Raw genomic sequence first — 12,302 nt, forward strand, 5'->3', positions numbered from 1 at the left:
ACTTCCTTCATACACTGTCTATCCAATCACACTGAAATAGGAGGACACAATAAAGTTTTAACAAGACCCTTCATTCACCACCAACATCATGACGCTGCCAAAAACACTTTCCTTTCGACCATCAACGTTGTCAATTCATGTTTAAAATACAGCAATAGACAATCACAAAATCTACACATGCAGTCGTCAACAGTGTACACACATATTTCAGTGTTTAAAGCCTAGGCTTTTTTTATTATTTAATGTAAAGGATTTCACATCCAAGAATAAAGGCGCTCACTAACCTCTACCAAAACTCCGTTCCTGTAGCACCAAAATCCTGATTTTGTAGTACACTCCGCAAGCAACACGTCCGCCGGCCGCGTACACTGACGATAGACTGATTCTCTATGACGTCAGCTGATTGTTGACGTATTCTGTTTATGATGTCAGTACTTATGAGGACACACTAAACAATGACGCGGCTCCATTGTTGACGTCACAGATTCCTGCTTGGCGACATCGCCATTGCGTTCCAGGCCGTTTGTGGAACCTGCATCCATGTGGCTGGCGTCGCTCCTTATTGTTCGGGTCAGTCACATAGATATGGTCCCTTTGGCAAACCCATTACGATGCTATCTATCATACAGTTATCACAGATAGCAAACAAAATACAGAAAACACAACAAAGAACGCTGATTCATCACTAGCAACGGAAGCGAGGCTCCGGGAGACCACTGACGTTTTAAGAGAAATATGTTTACCACTAGAAGTCAGCCTTCATACTGCCAACCGAATACTGTTAAAAACACAACGAAACATCGTGAAAACTGCACAGTACATTTTATGACAAATCCTTAAATATACACCAGCAAACTTCCTTCATACACTGTCTATCCAATCACACTGAAATAGGAGGACACAATAAAGTTTTAACAAGACCCTTCATTCACCACCAACATCCCGACGCTGCCAAAAACACTTTCCTTTCGACCATCAACGTTGTCAATTCATGTTTAAAATACAGCAATAGACAATCACAAAATCTACACATGCAGTCGTCAACAGTGTACACACATATTTCAGTGTTTAAAGCCTAGGCTTTTTTTTATTATTTAATGTAAAGGATTTCACATCCAAGAATAAAGGCGCTCACTAACCTCTACCAAAACTCCGTTCCTGTAGCACCAAAATCCTGATTTTGTAGTACACTCCGCAAGCAACACGTCCGCCGGCCGCGTACACTGACGATAGACTGATTCTCTATGACGTCAGCTGATTGTTGACGTATTCTGTTTATGATGTCAGTACTTATGAGGACACACTAAACAATGACGCGGCTCCATTGTTGACGTCACAGATTCCTGCTTGGCGACATCGCCATTGCGTTCCAGGCCGTTTGTGGAACCTGCATCCATGTGGCTGGCGTCGCTCCTTATTGTTCGGGTCAGTCACATAGATATGGTCCCTTTGACAAACCCATTACGATGCTATCTATCATACAGTTATCACAGATAGCAAACAAAATACAGAAAACACAACAAAGAACGCTGATTCATCACTAGCAACGGAAGCGAGGCTCCGGGAGACCACTGACGTTTTAAGAGAAATATGTTTACCACTAGAAGTCAGCCTTCATACTGCCAACCGAATACTGTTAAAAACACAACGAAACATCGTGAAAACTGCACAGTACATTTTATGAATAATCCTTAAATATACACCAGCAAACTTCCTTCATACACTGTCTATCCAATCACACTGAAATAGGAGGACACAATAAAGTTTTAACAAGACCCTTCATTCACCACCAACATCCCGACGCTGCCAAAAACACTTTCCTTTCGACCATCAACGTTGTCAATTCATGTTTAAAATACAGCAATAGACAATCACAAAATCTACACATGCAGTCGTCAACAGTGTACACACATATTTCAGTGTTTAAAGCCTAGGCTTTTTTATTATTTAATGTAAAGGATTTCACATCCAAGAAAAAAGGCGCTCACTAACCTCTACCAAAACTCCGTTCCTGTAGCACCAAAATCCTGATTTTGTAGTACACTCCGCAAGCAACACGTCCGCCGGCCGCGTACACTGACGATAGACTGATTCTCTATGACGTCAGCTGATTGTTGACGTATTCTCTTTATGATGTCAGTACTTATGAGGACACACTAAACAATGACGCGGCTCCATTGTTGACGTCACAGATTCCTGCTTGGCGACATCGCCATTGCGTTCCAGGCCGTTTGTGGAACCTGCATCCATGTGGCTGGCGTCGCTCCTTATTGTTCGGGTCAGTCACATAGATATGGTCCCTTTGGCAAACCCATTACGATGCTATCTATCATACAGTTATCACAGATAGCAAACAAAATACAGAAAACACAACAAAGAACGCTGATTCATCACTAGCAACGGAAGCGAGGCTCCGGGAGACCACTGACGTTTTAAGAGAAATATGTTTACCACTAGAAGTCAGCCTTCATACTGCCAACCGAATACTGTTAAAAACACAACGAAACATCGTGAAAACTGCACAGTACATTTTATGACAAATCCTTAAATATACACCAGCAAACTTCCTTCATACACTGTCTATCCAATCACACTGAAATAGGAGGACACAATAAAGTTTTAACAAGACCCTTCATTCACCACCAACATCCCGACGCTGCCAAAAACACTTTCCTTTCGACCATCAACGTTGTCAATTCATGTTAAAAATACAGCAATAGACAATCACAAAATCTACACATGCAGTCGTCAACAGTGTACACACATATTTCAGTGTTTAAAGCCTAGGCTTTTTTATTATTTAATGTAAAGGATTTCACATCCAAGAATAAAGGCGCTCACTAACCTCCACCAAAACTCCGTTCCTGTAGCACCAAAATCCTGATTTTGTAGTACACTCCGCAAGCAACACGTCCGCCGGCCGCGTACACTGACGATAGACTGATTCTCTATGACGTCAGCTGATTGTTGACGTATTCTCTTTATGATGTCAGTACTTATGAGGACACACTAAACAATGACGCGGCTCCATTGTTGACGTCACAGATTCCTGCTTGGCGACATCGCCATTGCGTTCCAGGCCGTTTGTGGAACCTGCATCCATGTGGCTGGCGTCGCTCCTTATTGTTCGGGTCAGTCACATAGATATGGTCCCTTTGGCAAACCCATTACGATGCTATCTATCATACAGTTATCACAGATAGCAAACAAAATACAGAAAACACAACAAAGAACGCTGATTCATCACTAGCAACGGAAGCGAGGCTCCGGGAGACCACTGACGTTTTAAGAGAAATATGTTTACCACTAGAAGTCAGCCTTCATACTGCCAACCGAATACTGTTAAAAACACAACGAAACATCGTGAAAACTGCACAGTACATTTTATGACAAATCCTTAAATATACACCAGAAAACTTCCTTCATACACTGTCTATCCAATCACACTGAAATAGGAGGACACAATAAAGTTTTAACAAGACCCTTCATTCACCACCAACATCCCGACGCTGCCAAAAACACTTTCCTTTCGACCATCAACGTTGTCAATTCATGTTTAAAATACAGCAATAGACAATCACAAAATCTACACATGCAGTCGTCAACAGTGTACACACATATTTCAGTGTTTAAAGCCTAGGCTTTTTTATTATTTAATGTAAAGGATTTCACATCCAAGAATAAAGGCGCTCACTAACCTCTACCAAAACTCCGTTCCTGTAGCACCAAAATCCTGATTTTGTAGTACACTCCGCAAGCAACACGTCCGCCGGCCGCGTACACTGACGATAGACTGATTCTCTATGACGTCAGCTGATTGTTGACGTATTCTCTTTATGATGTCAGTACTTATGAGGACACACTAAACAATGACGCGGCTCCATTGTTGACGTCACAGATTCCTGCTTGGCGACATCGCCATTGCGTTCCAGGCCGTTTGTGGAACCTGCATCCATGTGGCTGGCGTCGCTCCTTATTGTTCGGGTCAGTCACATAGATATGGTCCCTTTGACAAACCCATTACGATGCTATCTATCATACAGTTATCACAGATAGCAAACAAAATACAGAAAACACAACAAAGAACGCTGATTGATCACTAGCAACGGAAGCGAGGCTCCGGGAGACCACTGACGTTTTAAGAGAAATATGTTTACCACTAGAAGTCAGCCTTCATACTGCCAACCGAATACTGTTAAAAACACAACGAAACATCGTGAAAACTGCACAGTACATTTTATGAATAATCCTTAAATATACACCAGCAAACTTCCTTCATACACTGTCTATCCAATCACACTGAAATAGGAGGACACAATAAAGTTTTAACAAGACCCTTCATTCACCACCAACATCCCGACGCTGCCAAAAACACTTTCCTTTCGACCATCAACGTTGTCAATTCATGTTTAAAATACAGCAATAGACAATCACAAAATCTACACATGCAGTCGTCAACAGTGTACACACATATTTCAGTGTTTAAAGCCTAGGCTTTTTTATTATTTAATGTAAAGGATTTCACATCCAAGAATAAAGGCGCTCACTAACCTCCACCAAAACTCCGTTCCTGTAGCACCAAAATCCTGGTTTTGTAGTACACTCCGCAAGCAACACGTCCGCCGGCCGCGTACACTGACGATAGACTGATTCTCTATGACGTCAGCTGATTGTTGACGTATTCTGTTTATGATGTCAGTACTTATGAGGACACACTAAACAATGACGCGGCTCCATTGTTGACGTCACAGATTCCTGCTTGGCGACATCGCCATTGCGTTCCAGGCCGTTTGTGGAACCTGCATCCATGTGGCTGGCGTCGCTCCTTATTGTTCGGGTCAGTCACATAGATATGGTCCCTTTGGCAAACCCATTACGATGCTATCTATCATACAGTTATCACAGATAGCAAACAAAATACAGAAAACACAACAAAGAACGCTGATTGATCACTAGCAACGGAAGCGAAGCTCCGGGAGACCACTGACGTTTTAAGAGAAATATGTTTACCACTAGAAGTCAGCCTTCATACTGCCAACCGAATACTGTTAAAAACACAACGAAACATCGTGAAAACTGCACAGTACATTTTATGACAAATCCTTAAATATACACCAGCAAACTTCCTTCATACACTGTCTATCCAATCACACTGAAATAGGAGGACACAATAAAGTTTTAACAAGGCCCTTCATTCACCACCAACATCCCGACGCTGCCAAAAACACTTTCCTTTCGACCATCAACGTTGTCAATTCATGTTTAAAATACAGCAATAGACAATCACAAAATCTACACATGCAGTCGTCAACAGTGTACACACATATTTCAGTGTTTAAAGCCTAGGCTTTTTTATTATTTAATGTAAAGGATTTCACATCCAAGAATAAAGGCGCTCACTAACCTCCACCAAAACTCCGTTCCTGTAGCACCAAAATCCTGATTTTGTAGTACACTCCGCAAGCAACACGTCCGCCGGCCGCGTACACTGACGATAGACTGATTCTCTATGACGTCAGCTGATTGTTGACGTATTCTCTTTATGATGTCAGTACTTATGAGGACACACTAAACAATGACGCGGCTCCATTGTTGACGTCACAGATTCCTGCTTGGCGACATCGCCATTGCGTTCCAGGCCGTTTGTGGAACCTGCATCCATATGGCTGGCGTCGCTCCTTATTGTTCGGGTCAGTCACATAGATATGGTCCCTTTGGCAAACCCATTACGATGCTATCTATCATACAGTTATCACAGATAGCAAACAAAATACAGAAAACACAACAAAGAACGCTGATTCATCACTAGCAACGGAAGCGAGGCTCCGGGAGACCACTGACGTTTTAAGAGAAATATGGTCACCACTAGAAGTCAGCCTTCATACTGCCAACCGAATACTGTTAAAAACACAACGAAACATCGTGAAAACTGCACAGTACATTTTATGACAAATCCTTAAATATACACCAGAAAACTTCCTTCATACACTGTCTATCCAATCACACTGAAATAGGAGGACACAATAAAGTTTTAACAAGACCCTTCATTCACCACCAACATCCCGACGCTGCCAAAAACACTTTCCTTTCGACCATCAACGTTGTCAATTCATGTTTAAAATACAGCAATAGACAATCACAAAATCTACACATGCAGTCGTCAACAGTGTACACACATATTTCAGTGTTTAAAGCCTAGGCTTTTTAATTATTTAATGTAAAGGATTTCACATCCAAGAATAAAGGCGCTCACTAACCTCCACCAAAACTCCGTTCCTGTAGAACCAAAATCCTGGTTTTGTAGTACACTCCGCCAGCAACACGTCCGCCGGCCGCGTACACTGACGATAGACTGATTCTCTATGACGTCAGCTGATTGTTGACGTATTCTGTTTATGATGTCAGTACTTATGAGGACACACTAAACAATGACGCGGCTCCATTGTTGACGTCACAGATTCCTGCTTGGCGACATCGCCATTGCGTTCCAGGCCGTTTGTGGAACCTGCATCCATGTGGCTGGCGTCGCTCCTTATTGTTCGGGTCAGTCACATAGATATGGTCCCTTTGGCAAACCCATTACGATGCTATCTATCATACAGTTATCACAGATAGCAAACAAAATACAGAAAACACAACAAAGAACGCTGATTGATCACTAGCAACGGAAGCGAAGCTCCGGGAGACCACTGACGTTTTAAGAGAAATATGTTTACCACTAGAAGTCAGCCTTCATACTGCCAACCGAATACTGTTAAAAACACAACGAAACATCGTGAAAACTGCACAGTACATTTTATGACAAATCCTTAAATATACACCAGCAAACTTCCTTCATACACTGTCTATCCAATCACACTGAAATAGGAGGACACAATAAAGTTTTAACAAGGCCCTTCATTCACCACCAACATCCCGACGCTGCCAAAAACACTTTCCTTTCGACCATCAACGTTGTCAATTCATGTTTAAAATACAGCAATAGACAATCACAAAATCTACACATGCAGTCGTCAACAGTGTACACACATATTTCAGTGTTTAAAGCCTAGGCTTTTTTATTATTTAATGTAAAGGATTTCACATCCAAGAATAAAGGCGCTCACTAACCTCCACCAAAACTCCGTTCCTGTAGCACCAAAATCCTGATTTTGTAGTACACTCCGCAAGCAACACGTCCGCCGGCCGCGTACACTGACGATAGACTGATTCTCTATGACGTCAGCTGATTGTTGACGTATTCTGTTTATGATGTCAGTACTTATGAGGACACACTAAACAATGACGCGGCTCCATTGTTGACGTCACAGATTCCTGCTTGGCGACATCGCCATTACGTTCCAGGCCGTTTGTGGAACCTGCATCCATGTGGCTGGCGTCGCTCCTTATTGTTCGGGTCAGTCACATAGATATGGTCCCTTTGACAAACCCATTACGATGCTATCTATCATACAGTTATCACAGATAGCAAACAAAATACAGAAAACACAACAAAGAACGCTGATTCATCACTAGCAACGGAAGCGAGGCTCCGGGAGACCACTGACGTTTTAAGAGAAATATGTTTACCACTAGAAGTCAGCCTTTATACTGCCAACCGAATACTGTTAAAAACACAACGAAACATCGTGAAAACTGCACAGTACATTTTATGACAAATCCTTAAATATACACCAGCAAACTTCCTTCATACACTGTCTATCCAATCACACTGAAATAGGAGGACACAATAAAGTTTTAACAAGACCCTTCATTCACCACCAACATCCCGACGCTGCCAAAAACACTTTCCTTTCGACCATCAACGTTGTCAATTCATGTTTAAAATACAGCAATAGACAATCACAAAATCTACACATGCAGTCGTCAACAGTGTACACACATATTTCAGTGTTTAAAGCCTAGGCTTTTTTATTATTTAATGTAAAGGATTTCACATCCAAGAATAAAGGCGCTCACTAACCTCTACCAAAACTCCGTTCCTGTAGCACCAAAATCCTGGTTTTGTAGTACACTCCGCAAGCTACACGTCCGCCGGCCGCGTACACTGACGATAGACTGATTCTCTATGACGTCAGCTGATTGTTGACGTATTCTGTTTATGATGTCAGTACTTATGAGGACACACTAAACAATGACGCGGCTCCATTGTTGACGTCACAGATTCCTGCTTGTCGACATCGCCATTACGTTCCAGGCCGTTTGTGGAACCTGCATCCATGTGGCTGGCGTCGCTCCTTATTGTTCGGGTCAGTCACATAGATATGGTCCCTTTGGCAAACCCATTACGATGCTATCTATCATACAGTTATCACAGATAGCAAACAAAATACAGAAAACACAACAAAGAACGCTGATTGATCACTAGCAAAGGAAGCGAAGCTCCGGGAGACCACTGACGTTTTTAGAGAAATATCTTTATCAATAGAAGTGACCCTTCATACTGCCAACCGAATACTGTTAAAACACAACGCAACATCGTGACAACTGCACAGTACATTTTATGACAAATCCTTAAATATACACCAGCAAACTTTTTTCACATAATGGTTATCAAATTACACTGAAAAAGGAGCAAACAATAACCTTTTAACAAGACCCTTCATTCACCACCAACATCCCGACGCTGACACATACACTTTCCTTTGGACCATCATATTCATATTGAAAATCAAAACAAAGTACAATCATAAAATCTACACATGCAGTCGTCCACAGTGTACACACATATATCAGTGTTTAAAGCCTAGGCTTTTTTGGTTATAAGATTTAATGATTTCACATCCAAGAATAAAGGCGCTCACTAACCTCTACCAAAACTCCGTTCCTGAAGCACCAAAATCCTGATTTTGTAGTACACTCCGCAAGCAACACGTCCGCCGGCCGCGTACACTGACGATAGACTGATTCTCTATGACGTCAGCTGATTGTTGACGTATTCTGTTTATGATGTCAGTACTTATGAGGACACACTAAACAATGACGCGGCTCCATTGTTGACGTCACAGAATCATGCTTGGCGACATCGCCATTACGTTCCAGGCCGTTTGTGGAACCTGCATCCATGTGGCTGGCGTCGCTCCTTATTGTTCGGGTCAGTCACATAGATATGATTCTCTATGACGTCAACTGATTGTTGACGTATTCTGTTTATGATGTCAGTACTTATGAGGACACACTAAACAATGACGCGTCTCCATTGTTGATGTCACAGATTCCTGCTTGGCGACATCGCCATTGCGTTCAGAAATGAGCCAACTGCTGGTGGATAGTGTCTCATTTTAGCCAATCCCCTTACGTATTTTGTACGTGCCAAACCATGCAAAGGCATTTTAGCAGACACAAAATGTACACTTTATATTTGAATAACGACAAAGACTTCTTTTTAATACGTTTTGGTGTACCTTTTACACTACAGAGTGATAAGAATACGACATGTACATAATTTCGTTTTTAGCAGTTATTATATATTAGAGTCCCCATAAGTCTGGGAATAGTCGCATGTACTTATTTACACTTATGTTCTTTATTATGTATTCTAGTGTATGCATACAAGGCGAATAAAAAAAGTAACTTGTCTTCTTTTACAAAATGTCCGTTGATATTGGTAGCGGCGAACTGGCGTATTGTCCTTATTGAACGACACCCTCTTACAGGGAGAGAAATAACCAGTGGGGAAGCTTATAAACAAAGGACATTAGGTATCTTACATCAGCTTTTGGCAACTTACAACTGAACAGATAGATATATTCATAGTGAATGGATATCGACTTTATTTTAGGTGCGTCGTATGTTAAAAGCTCAATTTATGCATGAGCTAATTCGACTGTATGGACCGTTAACTTCTAAACACTAAACAATTATAGTTTTACTTCAACGACATTTCAAGATGTTTAGTGTATTTAGGACCAAATATAAAATACGTGAGGTTACATTTCACCTCAAGTCGGAATACACACGTATAGCAAAAGTACAAATTGTTTTTTTCCTACCTGTACAAATTTGGGACGGTAGGCTTTTTTAAGCGTCATTTGGTTACACGAAAATCAGATATTGTTTAGAAGATATAACATAACTGCTTCCAATGTATAGCAATGTTCTGGTGAATGCGATTAGATGTATTAATTAAATTGTTTGTGTGTGTCGGGGGGGGGGGGGGGGGGAGGGGGGGGGGGGGGTACCAATGGCTGAGAGACAATGTAACGATTATGATTAATTGCCCAGTTTGTGCATGTTCTGTTTAGGCTGCAAGGAAATTAAACGTTTCTCTGGCACATTTTCCTCAAAAATGAGGAGTACTTACTTAAATTGGGAATTTAACGTGCGCTTTCCGACATGTGTATTTCGCGCACGGGCCCGCCAGGCCATTTGGTGTTTGTCGAAAAGGTAAGGCAACCTAGGTGGGGCTCTTTAGGGTGGCTTACTTAATTTGGAGAACAATTTTGGAATTTTTGAAATATGCAATAAAAGGTGGGGGGAGAGAGAGAGAGAGAGAGAGAGAGAGAGAGAGAGAGAGAGAGAGAGAGAGAGAGAGAGAGACTAAAAGGAGTTTGTGTGTTTTAGGGTTTTAGAATTTTAGGGTTTATTGGCAGCTTGTTTGTTGTACTTTTATTTTTAGATGCGGCCAAGTAGGCCTGTTTTGTTTAGATATTTGCCTAGTGCTTTAAAGGTTTTTAAGTCATTTAAGGGGTTCAGTACAGTTGCTAGTGTCATTTGATTGTTGCAATTTAGTGTGGATTGGAGTGTTGTTCTGTGTTGCTGGTAATGTGTGCAATATAGCATTACGTGTTCGGGCGTTTCTTTTAAGTTGCAGTGGGGGCATTTACCGGTTTGGTGTTTTTTTAATTTGGTACAGGTGGGAGTTTAACTTAGTGTGGCCTGTTTGTAGTTTAGTTATTCCTCTGTCAATTTTTTTGGTTTTATGATGGTAAGGTAATGAAGAGGGTGGGGGGGGGGGGGGGGGGTAGGACTTTATTTATTCTTTATTGAAAACAAGGGTGATCACTAAACTTAGGTTTTCCCCCATCATTATACAGCAATTGGCGGAGTGTCAGCTGTCAGGCATTTTATTTTGGTATAACACAGAATGCTTCCTGTGACGCGGGAAATTTGAAAAGAAAATTGGCTATACATGTGACCGACGGGCAGGAAAAAAACAATTTCCTCTAATCACCTTTGGTTTCCCCAGCAAGACTCACCATGGTCATTTGGCAAATGTAAAAATCACAAACCCTTACGAGATTCTGTCTACTTGGTCACACCCGGTGATTGTGAAGATCTTTAGCCTTACGTAACAATTCAATGGCCTCTGCTCATCACTGTCATGCGGCAAGAGCAGACCAATCTGAGAGAAGCGTTGGGCACCTGTGGTGCAGAGATGGGATTGCAGGCGGCTTGGGTATTGGAGGCGGCAAGTCAACGTCGGCTCTCTTTAAGTTGACTGTGTGTTGACAGATTGTTAGTTGGAGAATAAACACATCACAATGCCAGCGTTGATTGCCTTACTCCACCCTTACCCCTGCCCGTCTCAGGTTAACCTCTCGTGGCATCGCACGGCATACGCAATGGGGGTGGGGCAAGGTCTGTGAGGAGGGGTGGGGGAGATGAGGGGAGGGGGGCGATCCTTATGGAATTGCAGCGCTGGGGTGCACGGTATTTCAAATACATAAGAATACTGAGTAAGTAATCTTGAATAGTATTGAACAAAGACATACATATACGTCTTCGTATACAATAAATCACGTGTGTGTGTTGTGGTTATTTCAGTTCCTGATAGAAAACTGTGTGGAAAACTAATTGAGATTTTTTTTTATCTTTTTAATAAATATAGTTCTGAAGTTTTTGTTAGTCTGCATACGACAATGTGATTTTCAGTGTCAAGTTCACTTGGGTTACACATTGAGCTATGGACTGATTCATTGTGAACTATTTGCCAGATTTAGATTACGAAAACATGAAAAATATGACATCAGCCTTTATTCCCCACATGGTAATAAAGCTTTAAAATTCAAAACCGGTTAATTTAAGTCATTTGGTATGTCATTGGGAATTGTAGGAGCCGTCAAACAGACCGTTCTTCGACGCAATGGGAATGTGTAAACCCCGCCCCTTCAGTTCTAATCAATGATTGGCTACCAGACAAGTGTCAACATCCGATCACGTGGTCGGTTCCAGCTACTTGCGGGAACCTGTGGTGTGTACAAGACGGGGAACTTGCGTAAAAGTGGCAACAACTGCCATAAAGAGAAGAAGAAGAAGAGAACGGATTTGAACTGAGCATGAATCCACGTGAGTGTATCTAT

This window comes from Haliotis rufescens, unplaced genomic scaffold, assembly GCF_023055435.1.
Source record: "Haliotis rufescens isolate VD_foot unplaced genomic scaffold, xgHalRufe1.0.p SCAF_73, whole genome shotgun sequence".
NCBI lineage: Eukaryota > Metazoa > Mollusca > Gastropoda > Lepetellida > Haliotidae > Haliotis > Haliotis rufescens.